At 41.6% G+C, this 13267-nt stretch overlaps 1 protein-coding gene across 8 annotated transcripts in view; it reads right to left on the bottom strand.

Moving 5' to 3' along the window:
- Positions 1-12474, bottom strand: part of Glce (glucuronic acid epimerase) — a 93185-nt gene extending 80711 nt beyond the window's left edge. For 4 of the 8 annotated variants that reach the window (XM_013076231.3, XM_013076232.3, XM_004855574.3 and 1 more), the window contains exon 1: positions 12289-12472. The gene's annotated coding sequence lies outside the window, so the exon portion shown is untranslated. Of the gene's footprint in view, positions 1-12288 lie in introns of all 8 variants that reach the window. The other 4 variants (XM_021237005.2, XM_087199137.1, XM_087199138.1 and 1 more) reach the window with 2 other exon arrangements.
- Between the last annotated feature and the right edge of the window lie 793 nt (positions 12475-13267).

Below are 13267 nucleotides of genomic sequence, written 5' to 3'. Positions count from 1 at the left end.
AGAACCACTGAGCTAAATCCTTGGGGAGAAAAGGTTTTAAAAACTAACACTCAAGACCAGGAGACCTAGCTGGAGACTGAGCCAGTGAGGACCACCCCCACCCCACCCCCCGGCACGCCCACCAGCTGCCAGCTTAGCCGTTCAGGCAACTGCAACAATAAGCCCTCCCCCCCTCCCCCCCCCCGCCTCTGGCCTCTTGGCTGTGCAGCTACTTGGATCCACACTACAGAGGCACAGAGGGGCATAAAGGCCATTGTCCTAAGCTGAGAAGTGAACAACAGAGAGAGAGGGCCTCTCTCAGGCTCCCTGATGAAAACTGAAGCCCACTGGTAAAATGAAGAGAATCTCTGCAATTAAGGCACACCAGATCACCGTACTTGGTAAGCTGGAGGGATCATCACCTCCCATCTGAGCCTGGACTATCTTCAGGGGAAAGGCAGCTGGAATCTGCAATAGTACCTTGCAGAGCTCAACCCTGCAGGAGGACAGAGAGCTCAGCTTGACTGGCTTACTGAGACTCATTGACTTATAACTGCACACTGCTGCCCACGTTGTCTATTGTGACAGCAGAGATATAAACTGAAGGAGGCCCTTCATTTTTATCTTTTATTTGTTATTTTCAAAATTATCACTATTATTTTTAACTCTTATTTTTAACTTTTTTTCTTCTTTGCTACTCTTTTACAATTTTAATTTTTCTCTTTTTTCTGTCTTTTCTCTTTTCTCTCTCTCTTTCTCTCTCTCTGCCTCATTCCTTTGCTGTCCCACATTGTTCTTCATCTCCCTTTGTGTTCCTGTTCTGGCCCTAATTTGTATTTCCTCTTTATCTTTCTTTTCTTCTCTTTCCTTCTCTCGCCTGTGCCCTCTGGCCTCACCGGTAATGCTCCCGTATCCTTCTACTTACCTATTCCTCCCTCCCCAACTCCTTCTAACTCCCCATCACGAAGGGTAAAGTTACTATATTGAAGAGTTTATTCACTATAAACATATGTTGGGTTGGTCCTTGATTTTGATTTAATTCACACAGTTAAAGGTGCCAGATTAATAACTACCACAAATTGTCATTTTCTAAGAGGTACTTGATGCTATTGTGTTGCTGATTGTATCACTTGGGCTAAGGTGTTGTGATTGATCTGATCAGTTGTCCTACCTGTTATAACGAAAATGAGACAGCCTCAGTGCCATTAGAGACTCAAAACCTAAAGACCAGCTATATCTGGAAGACACCTCTAAGAAGCAATCATTCCATAAGTGTTCTAAATATATCAACAAAGATACTTACAATAAGCAACTTCAAAATATCAACCCAGGAACTAAACGGAGGACAGTACCAAAAAAAAAAAGAGAAGACATTTAAGTAAGGCACAAACTCAGACTTCCACCCCACAAAAGGCAAATTCGGGGGGAAACAAGGTGGAAAAGTCTGATAATCAACCACCTGGACACCCTGAACTGATAGCACAGGAAGTAACAAAACAGATGAATGAGGCTCTAGAAAAATTCAAAACAGAAATAATCTCCCAGATAACTACAAAGATGGTGAGCAGAGTGAAAGACATGATTAGAGGCTCTAGAACAGAAACAGATTAAAAAAATAGATGAGCTCAGAAATGTGCTGGAAGCCATGAATGCCCAGCATAAGAAAGAAATGGAAACCATGATCACCTGATATAAGAAAGAAATGGAATTCATGAAACAGATTCAAACAGATATTCAGGAGATTAGAAACTCCACTGAAAGCATGCCGAACAGATTAAGGGAATATGAAGATAGAATATCAGATACAGAAGACAGGATTGCGATTAAGGATCATGAAAACAGAGATCTCTTCAAAAATAGTAAGGGACCACGAGAAATCAATCCAGCAGCTGCTAGATGATGCAAAGAAGAATAACATAAGACTGTTAGCGTCCACAAAAAAACAGGAGAAAGTACAACTGACATAAAAAAACTGTTCACAGAATAGTAGAAAACTTCCCAGACAGAGGTGGAGAATTGGACATACGATAAGTGAGGCATATAGAACTCCAACTAGCCATGATCAAAAAAAATCTACACATAGACATATAATAGTCAAGATCCCAGAAACCCAACAGAAGAACAAAATCCTACAAGCAGTTAGAGAAAAGAAACAAAGAAAAGCCCATCAGAATCATGGCAGAATTCTCAACACAAACCTTCAAATTAAGGACAGCCTGGAGTGAAGTATTTCAAGCCCTAAAAGAAAATAACTTCCAACCTAGACTGTTGTATCCTGCAAAATTATCTTTCAAAATTGATGGGAAAATTAGATACTTCCACGACAAAGAACACCTGAGAAATTTCATGAACACCAAACCAGCCCTCCAAACAATTTTAAGCAATATCCTAGAAAAAGACAATGAAGGTCACAACTCCATGAGGCCCAACAGAGGGAAGCCACCAGGCAAGTAAGAAACTAAAGGGAAAGGGGGAAAAAATAAGAAATAGAAGAGCCAACAACAGCAAATCATCATGACAAGGATGAGTCAATATCTATCAATTATAACTATCAATGTTAATGGCCTCACTTCACCAATCAAAAGCAACAGACTGACAGAATGGATTAAGAAGCAAAATCTAGCAATATGCTGTATACAAGAAACACACCTAACTCAAAAAGAAATTCATAGACTGAAAGTAAAAGGATGGAAAACAGTTCTCCATGTGAGAGGAACCCAGAAAAAAACAGGGGTAGCAATCTTATTTGCAGACAAAGTAGATTTCAAACCAAAACTAATTAAGAGAGACAAAGAAGGTTACTACTTCCTTGCGAAGGGAACAATCCAAGAGGAAGAGATGACAATCCTAAATATATATGCACCAAATAGGAATGCACCCAACTATATAGGACAAATATTAATGGACATGAAAAACCAAATAAGCACTAATACAATTGTAGTGGAGGACCTCAATACCCCACTATCACAAATAGACAGATCATCTAGACAAAAAATTAACAATGAAATTCTAGAACTGAACCAAGCTATTGAACAAATGGACTTAACAGATGTTTACAGAGTGTTCCACCCCACAAAATCAGAATACACATTCTTTTCAGCTGCACACAGGTCATTCTCTGAAAGAGACCACATGCTAACTCATAGGACATGTCTAAGTAAATGTAAATGAATTGAAGTTATTCCCTGTATATTATCAGACCATAGTGCAATAAAATTGGAGATCAATAACATAAGAAATCGCAAAACTCCCACAAACACATGGAAATTGAAAAACACCCTCCTGAACAACCAATGGGTCACAGAGGAAATTAAAGAAGAAATTAGACAGTTTCTACAAATAAATGATAATGCCAGTACAACATACAGTAATCTATGGGACACAATGAAAGCAGTTCTATGTGGGAAATTCATAGCAGTGAATGCCCATATTAGGAAAAGAGAGAGAACTCAGATAAATAACCTAATGCAGAACCTCACTCCTAGAAAAAGAGCATAACAAACCGAAAGCTCCTACAAGAGAGGAAATTATAAAGATCAGAGCAGAAATCAATGCAATGAAGACTAAGAGAACGATACAGAAAATTAATGAATCAAGAGTTGGTTTTTCAAAAGAATAAATAAAATCGATAAACCTTTAGCCAACCTTATCAAAAAAAGTAAAGAAACGACTCAAATCCATGCAATTAAGAACGAAAAATGTGAAGTAACAACAGACCCAGCAGAAATCCAGAGGATCATCAATACCTACTTCCAGAACCTATACGCCAATAAGATGGACAACACAGAAGAAATGGACAGATTCCTAGATACATATAAATTGCCAAAGTTAAATGAAGAAGATATAGAAATTCTAAACACCCCAATTACAATGAGTGAAACTGAAAATGTAATAAAATATTTACCAACAAAGAAAAGCCCAGGTCCTGATGCCTTCACTGCTGAATTCTACAAAACATTTAAAGAAGAATTATTGCCATTACTCTTTAAACTCATCAAGGAAATTGAAAGGGAAGCAAAGCTTCCAAATTCATTCCTAGAAGCAACTGTTACTCTGATTCCAAAACCAGGGAAAGACTCAACCCAAAAAGAGAACTACAGGTCAATCTTCCTAATGAACATAGATGCAAAAATTCTCAACAAAATACTAGCAAACAGAATGCAGAGGGTCATCAAGAAGATCGTATACCTTGACCATGTTGGATTTATCCTAGGGATGCAAGGATGGTTCAACATTCGTAAATCAATAAATGTAATACACTATATTAACAGAGTCAAGGACAAAAACCATATGATCATCTCAATAGATGCAGAAAAGGCATTTGACAAAATCCAACACCCATTCATGATAAAAAAAAAAACAACCCTACAGGTAATTGGAATAGAAGGTCTTTATCTCAACCTGATTGAGGCTACCTATGAAAAACCAACAGCCAACATCATACTAAATAGTCAAAAACTGAAAATGTTCACACTAAAATCAGGAACAAGACAAGGATGCCCACTATCACCACTCCTGTTCAATATAGTTCTGGAAACATTAGCCACAGCAATTAGAAAAGAAATAAAAGGAAGATAGGAAAGGAAGAAGTTAAACTGCCATTATTTGCTGATGATATGATACTTTACATAGAAGACCCAAAAAACTCGGCCAAAAGACTTCTAGACTTAATTGACAGATTCAGTAGAGTAGCTGGATATAAGGTCAACACTCAAAAAACAATGGCCTTCTTATACACAAATAGCAGACTCACTGAGAGAGAAATTAGGGAAACAATTCCTTTTACAATAGCATCCAAAAAAATGAAATATCTAGGAATCAATCTAACAAAGGAAGCAAAAGACCTCTACACTGAAAACTACAGCACTCTGAAAAAGGAGATTGAGGAGGATATAATGGAAAAACATCCCTTGTTCCTGGACAGGAAGAACCAGTATAGTGAAAATCGCCATACTTCCAAAACTACTATATAGATTTAATGCAATGCCAATTGAAATTCCAACAATATACCTCACAGAACTAGAGAAAACAATCCAAAAATTCATTTGGAACCAGAAGAGACCTAGAATAGCAAAAGCAATTCTAGGCAACAGAAACATGGCTGGGGGCATCATAATCCCCAACTTGAAACTACTACAAAGCTACTGTGATTAAAAACAGCATGGTACTGGTAAAGAAACAGACCTGAGGATCAGTGGAATAGATTAGAAGATGCAGAAACAACTTCAGACACACTCAGCCACTTCATCTTTGACAAAGGAGCCAACCACCCCCATTGGAGGAAAGATAGCCTCTTTAATAAATGGTGTTGGAAAAACTGGATTTCAACCTGCCAAAGATTAAAACTAGACCCATACCTATCACCATGCACTAAACTAAGATCAAAGTGGATTAAAGATCTAAATATTAAGACCGAAACACTAAACCTGCTGGAAGTTAGGTAAAACTCTTGAAGACATTGGCATAGGAAGACTTTATGAACAAAACCTCAATAGCACGGGAACTAGCACAAAGAATCAACAACTGGGATCTCATCTTATTAAAAAGCTTCTGGACTGCAAGAGAAACCACCAACAGAGCTAAGAGACAACCTACAATGTGAGAAAAAATTTTTAGCAGCTGTACCTCAGACAAAGGACTACTATCTAGAATATATAAAGAACTGAAAAAAAATCAGACCCCCCAAATTCAAAGACCCAATTCAAAACTGGGCATCTGAAATGAACAGACATTTCTCAGACAAAGAAGTAAAAGCAGCAAATAAATACATGAAAAAATGTTCAACATCACTGGTCACTGGAGAGATGCAGATGAAAACAACACTGAGATTCCATCTCACCCCAGAAAGAATGGCTGCTATCAAGAAATCAACCAATAACAAATGCTGGCGGGGGTGTGGGGAGAAAGGAATACTTCTCCATTGTCAGTGGGAGTACAGAGTGATGCAACCACTGTGGAAATCAGCATGGAGATACCTCAAAGAGCTAGGGCTAGAGGTCCCATTTGACCCAGCTATTCCCCTGCTAGTTATCTTCCTAAAAGAATTAAAAGAATCATTCCACAGCGATATATGTGCACTGATGTTTATATCAGCACAGTTCGTAATAGCTAAAGCTTGGAAACAGCCCATGTGCCCATCAACTGGAAACTGGATAAAGAAGATGTGTTTTTTTTATAAAATGGAGTACTACTCGGCCACAAAGAACGAGAAACTAGAGACATTTATAGCTAAATGGATGCATATTGAGGCCATACTCTTGAGTGAAATAAATAGGACACACGTGTAAATACCGAATAGTTTCTCTAGTGTGAGAAACTGAAAGTGTAAATAAGGATTAAAATGATTAAAATGAATAACTGATAATTTGAAACAGGAAAAGGTTCAAAGGTGTAGGGGTGGTGGGAGGGGAAGGGGAAAGGAAGGAATGGAAAGGAAAAATTATGAGAAAAGAAAAAAAAATGGCAATGAAATCTATGTAAATAGGGAAGGGTGCACAGGTAATGGGGAACAAATAAGAACCAAGATACATCATGTACAGGTACAAGCACCCAATGATAAATGTAAATGTACTGTATACCTAAAATGTACCAATAAAATAATTTAAGGAAAAAAAACAACAACTAACTCTCAATACTGGCATCTTTGCACAGAGCTCTAGTTGAGAGCTGGCCACTTTTCCCTAAACCAGGAGTGAGAGTCTGGGATGCAAGACTCCTCCCTCCATGTGGACACCATCTGAATGCTGCAGGAGACCCTGCTGGTGGCACTCAGGGGACACCTGCTTGAAACAAGCATTACCCGATAATCCTGCAGCTCAGGATCTTGTACATGTTTGTAATGTGTGTCCAAGGGTAGAGTACGAAGATAAACACATGTGTGTATGGGACAGATAAATGTGAACTCCTAGTTATTATCCACGAAAGGAATTCTTATGCCCACCAGAACTCATGTACAAAACTGTTTAGAGGGCCGGGGATTTAGCTCAGTGGTTCCGCCACCTGCCTCGCAAGCACAGGGACCAGAGTTCGATTCCCGGTACCAAAAACAAAACAAAGCAAAACAAACAAACAAAAAAACTGTTCAGAGCAGCTTTATTTCTAAGAGCTAAAAACCGGCAACAGACCAAATGTCTATCAACAGTAGAACAAATAAATATCTACTCATACAATGGAATATATAGCAGGAAAAAGAATAAGCTACTGCCAACTTAAAACATGGATGAATATCACAGACATCATGTCAAACAAAGAAAACATGAAACAATGACCTGATTTCATTATACAAAGTTCCGGAATAAGCACTAATCAAGAGCAATGGCTATCAGAAAAGTGATTATCTTTAGGAAGTACCAACTAGGAGAGAATATGAGGGAATTTTTCCAAAGTCCTAGGAATGTCTATACTTTGATCCAGTTGATGGTTACATGTTTACATATGTGAGTAGTCATTAAGCTAGGAATATGAATTTATTTCTTGGCTAGTAACTAGGATTAAACTGCACTTAAATACATACACAGACACACGTCAAGCTTCTTCAGGGAAGTGATGAGATTTTATACATTTTTGTATTCCTATTAGTTGGCACTTAAATGATTTCTGGTAAGACTGACTCCAACCAGTAAACCGTGGATAGATTTTTAAAAGAAAAAAGTAGAGAACCACATAAGCAAAGGCACTGAGGCACCCATATATCATGATCCAAAGTCAGGATTTTCTGTGAACTTTGTTCTTAAGACTCTAAGATCTTCAACATCACTTTTCAGAAGAACAAGAACAAGAAAGAGGAGAAGGAAGAGGAGGAGGAGAAAGAAGAGAAGAGAAGGAAGAGAAGGGAGGAAGGGAGGGAAAGAGAGAGGAAGAAGAATAAGAGAAAGAGGAGGAGGAGAAGGAGGAAAAGGAAGAGGAGGAGGAGGAGGAGGAAGAGTGAACTCCTAAATTTTTTTTTCCTTTGGTGCAAGGAAAACCCAGCATGTAATACTCCTTTCAAATAAGTTTAACAATACCAGGGTTTGCAACTAGCTTAACAAAGAAAATCATACAGATGAACTAACTCTGATCTGGAGCAGGCTATAACCACTCTCAAATGTCAGTTTCCTCAAGAAGGTAGAGGGTTAAATGGTCTCCAAAGTCCAATCAATCTCAAATTCTTCACTGTAGCTTTTTGGGGGTAAGAAATGAATGTATGGACCTTATAACCCACCTCTGAGAGGCTGAGGCAGGAAGTCAGGAAGTTTGAGCCCACTCTGGGCAACTTAGAGAGATCCTGTCTCAAAAAAAAAAATTTTTTTTTAAGTGCTAGGGATACAGCTTAGTGCTAAGGCCCTGGGTTCAATCCCCAGTACCCACCCCTAATCCCACAAAAACTCTACAAACACTGATACTATCATTTGCCAAGTAAAAAGCAGCCAAGGTAAAATATCTACCAAATTACTGAGAGCCAAGCCTTGAAATTGCTAAATTAGTTAATATCTCTCCTAGCAATTTTAAAGATATGGATTAGTGGGCCAGGGATTTAGCTCAGTGGTTCCGTTGCTTGCCTTGCAAGCACAAGGACCCGAGTTCGATCCCTGGTACCAAAAAAAAAAAAAAAAAGATATGGATTAGTGATTGCCTCAAAATTCTACAAGACTTTTCTGCAAGTTTAACTTCTATTGTGAGGAGAATTTCCTTAATATGAGGCTAAGAACTATAGTTCTATTATCAGTTTGTGGTCATGGGGCATGAGAATAATTTAGAAACTTCAAAGTTTTCGGAAAATGGGACAAAACTGAGATTATTTTATCTCCAACATTATGAAGCTATTAACCTTGGTATTGAGAGTTCAAACATGTAATGAGACAACTATGTGCAAACAAACAAATGGGGATTAAAAAGGTGGTAAGACAAATATGAACCTGCCTTTGAATTCAGGGAGACATAATTATTAAGGAACATAAGACACTGGGCGAGTGCACTCAAGCACACAGGAGACCTAAAAGGCAGAGTGTTGTGTCTTGAAAAATCGGTTGATTTTACAGCAAGACAAGAGAAGAAAAGGGATGTTAAGCAGTGGGGAGAACAGAGCAAAGGTTGAGTCAGGAAACAGTATGGTTCATTCAGTAAACTGCTCCTATTAGTAAAACCGGAGCTCGAGATTTATGGTGGGAGAAATACAGACAAGCTGGATGATGAAAGGCCTGGGAAAGGTAACAAGACTAAATTCTTTTTTTTTTTTTTTTTGGTACCGGGGATCAAACTTGGGACCTTGTGCTTGCAAGGCAAGCGCCGGAACCACTGAGCTAAATCCCCGGCCCCAACAAGACTAAATTCTGCAGGTAAAGGAGAAGGATGGGTTTTCGGAAAGAAGCAATGAATAACCCTAGCACTCTGGAAGGCTGAGGGAGGAAAATCGCAAGTTTAGCCCTACCTGGGCATTTAGCAGACCCTGTCTCTCAAAATAAGAACTAAAAAAGGGCTGAAGATTAGCTCAGTGTGAAAAACTGGGTTCAATCCCTAATACTGAAACAAAACAAAATAATGAACAGATTTGCATCTCAGAAAAATTACCTTGGCAGTAGTGTAAGAGACTAAGGAACTGTCCAGTCACATTGTTAGAGTACAGTAAAGACTGGAATTCATGTCATGATTTCTTTTCTAGAAAATGCTTTCGTGCATCACATTTATGAATGTAGAATTCTGAATAATAATTCAAAAGACACTTTGGAGCCAGGCATGGTGGTGCATGCCTGTAGTCTCAGCACTTGGGAGTCTGAGGCAGGAGAACGGCAGTGAATGCAAAGCCAGCCTGGGCTACACAGTGAGTTCAAGGCCACCCTGAACAACACAGTGAGACCTGGTCTCAAAATAAATAAATAAATAAATAAATAAATAAATAAATTCAAAAGACATTTTGATTCTGTCATTAACTATATAATAATGAAACTATAAAATTATTTTTATGGTTTCTCTGCCTCACAAGAAAAATATACCTATTAGATGTACATATGTTTGACAAAAAAAAAACCAACTCTAGCTAAAGTCTGTGCCACAAAAAGAACACATACTGCCCCACCACAAAAAGACCCGCAAACTTCTCCAGGGGTCTAAAATCTTCCTTTTTCAAATTCAGGAAACAAATATGAAAGTAGAGCTAAGATTAATTTGTGTTTATATACTCAACATCTTTAACAGATTTTAACAATTTCCTTCGTCCTACATCTTTTCTTATGTTGTTGTTCTCCACCTGCCCTTACTCTTTTTCCTTCACTACTACAAACAGCTGGGAGTTGCAACATTGACAAAAAGCCTTAAAAATATTGTATATGTCACAAATTTTGCAGTGTTGAAAATATTTTAATTTTTGGACTTTTCTACTTTGCACCTGTCATGTCTACTCACTGAAACTGATTTAAGTAGCATAAAAAATACATTAAACAGCTTTCTACCATGTCTCTGCAACTCCCTCCTAAAGAGTCCTCCAAACATGGATAAGTTTGATGTGCATTCTTTAAGACTTGTTATGCTTACATAACAGAAGCATCATCAAAGAGTCAACATATAGTTAACAGCAAAACTCTACTGATTATTAATCTTTCATTAGTAATACAGAAGGTAGAGCAGGAGCATGCTTGGTTCCTGGTTATCACAACCCATGTCAATTACATTATCACTCAGGAGTTATAAAAAAAAAGAGCCAAATCCCAAGTACTTTTTGTATTTCTTCCTTAGCAGCATCACAATTTTGTTTATTTTATTTATTTATTGTTTTCTACTTCCTCTTGATGTAGGTTAAATGATTGCTGGAATCACTGTTCTTCCAATCTTGCGACATTCAGCAGATAATTATGTATTTGTTCACTGATCAATCTATGCTTACTTAGAAATCTTGAAAGCTCTTTTATAAGAATTTTATTTATTTAAATTCCACTTAAGTCCGGGTTAGACACCCAAACTGATTAGCAAGATTTTCTAAAACACCTCTAACATTAGCCATCTTTGTTTTTTCCCCCAGTACTGGAGATTGAACCCAAGGCCTTTGAACTGAGCTACATTCCCAACCGTCTTTCAAAATTTTATTTAGAGAAAAGGTCTCAATAAATTGCCCAAGGTGGGCTGGAATCTTCGATCTTCCTTTCTCAGCCTCCCAAATCTATTAGCCATATTTAACAGTTTGCAGACGCTTTTGCAGAGATTAAGCTCTAGGGCTCCCAATTGCACATTGGAAGCTAAACTGGAAGTTATCCTTCTCCACAAAAGCTTTTCAAAGGAGAGAGGAGCAAGGACACTTTCTAGCCCTACTTGACTCTGCCTAACACTCAAGCAAGACTTCAGGGCAGATCTAGTAACGCGGGATCAGCAAAGCAAACCGCCTACGAGGAGAAGCCAAACCCACAGAGACTTCCCCAGCCTGACAGCCACCAGTTGCCGCGGACACTTGGACACTCGCCTCCACGGGGACTTATAGCCCACACGCCCACGCTCCCAGAGCTCCCGAGACCGGCGCGCCCCCACAGGGATCCCGGGGCGGAGGAAAGAAAACTGCTGAACAAACCCACTATTCCTCCAAGTAGGAAGCAACACGGATCAATCCCCGAACTAAGCACAAAGCCTAGAGTATCTAAGAGAGTAGGAGACCAGACTCAAAGCGGTGCTGGACAACTACAGTTCACGGGGCTGGCTCGGGAAGCCACTAAAGCCCCCTCGCGCCACCAAGAGACCCACGCCCACCAAGCCGCGCCCACACTGCCAGATCACGGAGTAGGGGCGACCCTAACTCGTCCTGTCGGCCCCAAAACGACTAGGGAAGGGACCATGCCCGGCTACCGCTCCCCTCTGAGCAACCCCAGCACAGACGCTAGTCTCCACTGTACCCCCCCAACGACCCTCAAGACAGCCGCCCTCCAGGACAGACACATCGTCCTAAGACCCCGAGACCCCCCCAAACAGACCTCTGTCCCTGGAATCCCGAGACTCCGCGGCTTTAGCCCAGGCATGTGGATCGGCCGCCCATCCCCACTTAGAGGAACCCCAAGACCCTAAGGCTCTGACCCCCAGCACTTAGGAACTTGCTCCTCTCACCTGTTCCTCTGCCCCCCAGAAGCCCGGACCCCGGGGTGAGGTTCCCTGGTCCCGGAACCCCACCACCCACCTCGACCCCGAAGCCCTGGGGCCCCCTTCCACGCACCCCCTACCCGAAGCCTACAGAGCCTCTGGACCCCTACACGCCGCCGCGCCCCCCGAACCTCTCACCCCGAGCCCGCGCAGCTCCGGAGCCGCCCCCGCCGGGAGCCCGCCCACCCCCACGCGGAGCCGCGCTCCAAGCTTCCTCACCTGGGCAGAGGTGAAGAGCGAGCGGACCCAGAGCCCCGAGGACGAGAGCGGGGTGGCGCGCGAGCGGCGGCCCAGGCCTGCGGTGCCGCGGCTCCGACCCCCGCGCGAGGAAGCGCCGTTGTGAGGAGAGCTCCACCGCTCCGCGCGCACCCGGGAGACCGAGCGCCGCCGTGCCCGCCTCTTCCCGCGAGATCCCAGCCACGGAGGGGGCGGGCCCGCGGGGGCTCCTCGAGTGACAGCCCGGCAGCCTATCGGCGGCGGAGGGGGAGGCGGGACTCGGAGCCCACGATGACCACTTGTAAAAGAGGAACGATGCTTCGCCCCGCCCTTTATCAATATACTTTGAGCAGAGTAGTAGCGACCTGCGGGAGTCAGAGGCGATGGACGTTCGCGGCAAGGTAGCTTGGGTGACTGGGTTTGGCTGGTGTTTGGTCCTGATCGGCCGCCGTAGATGCACGAGGTTTGGGGATGAAGTCGGTTTTAACGCTGGTGTCAACCGAGGCTCTCTTACCTTTAATTACAGTACTACCTGTAGTTCACTAGGAGCTCCCATCTCCCGGGTTAAAGGCGCACTCGCCTCCGGTTACCCCCGTCTACACGTCCATTTACTGTAGATGCCCCCTTCCCCCTCTTTCGGCCTCTTCCCTCTGCACTTCAAACAGGGCGACATTGTTAAGATGCCCATGTGTTCCAAGCTCCAACCCAGGACATCTGGGGCGACAAAAGACTGTTCTGATTCGTGCAAGTCTTCTAGAAGAGTAAAAAGTGAATCGCACTTGAGTCACCAACGTAGCAAATTCCAAAAAGTCGCGAAAAGTCGTGTCTTTGTGGACTCAGCGTCCAGTGGTGGTCAGCACACGCAGGGCGCTGAATAAATGGGAAAGGAATGAATGGAGACTGTGGTGTTTAAATATATGAAATCTAGGCTTTCCTAGCTCTTCCTGTATGACAGCCAATCCCTGTACACTCAAGCCCAGTC

This window comes from Heterocephalus glaber, unplaced genomic scaffold (assembly GCF_053883595.1).
Source record: "Heterocephalus glaber isolate CG9 unplaced genomic scaffold, H.glaber_assembly_v1.0 deba00001689, whole genome shotgun sequence".
Taxonomy (NCBI): Eukaryota; Metazoa; Chordata; class Mammalia; order Rodentia; family Bathyergidae; genus Heterocephalus; species Heterocephalus glaber.
Note: the sequence above shows the minus strand (reverse complement) of the source record. Positions and strands in the feature narration are given on the sequence as shown.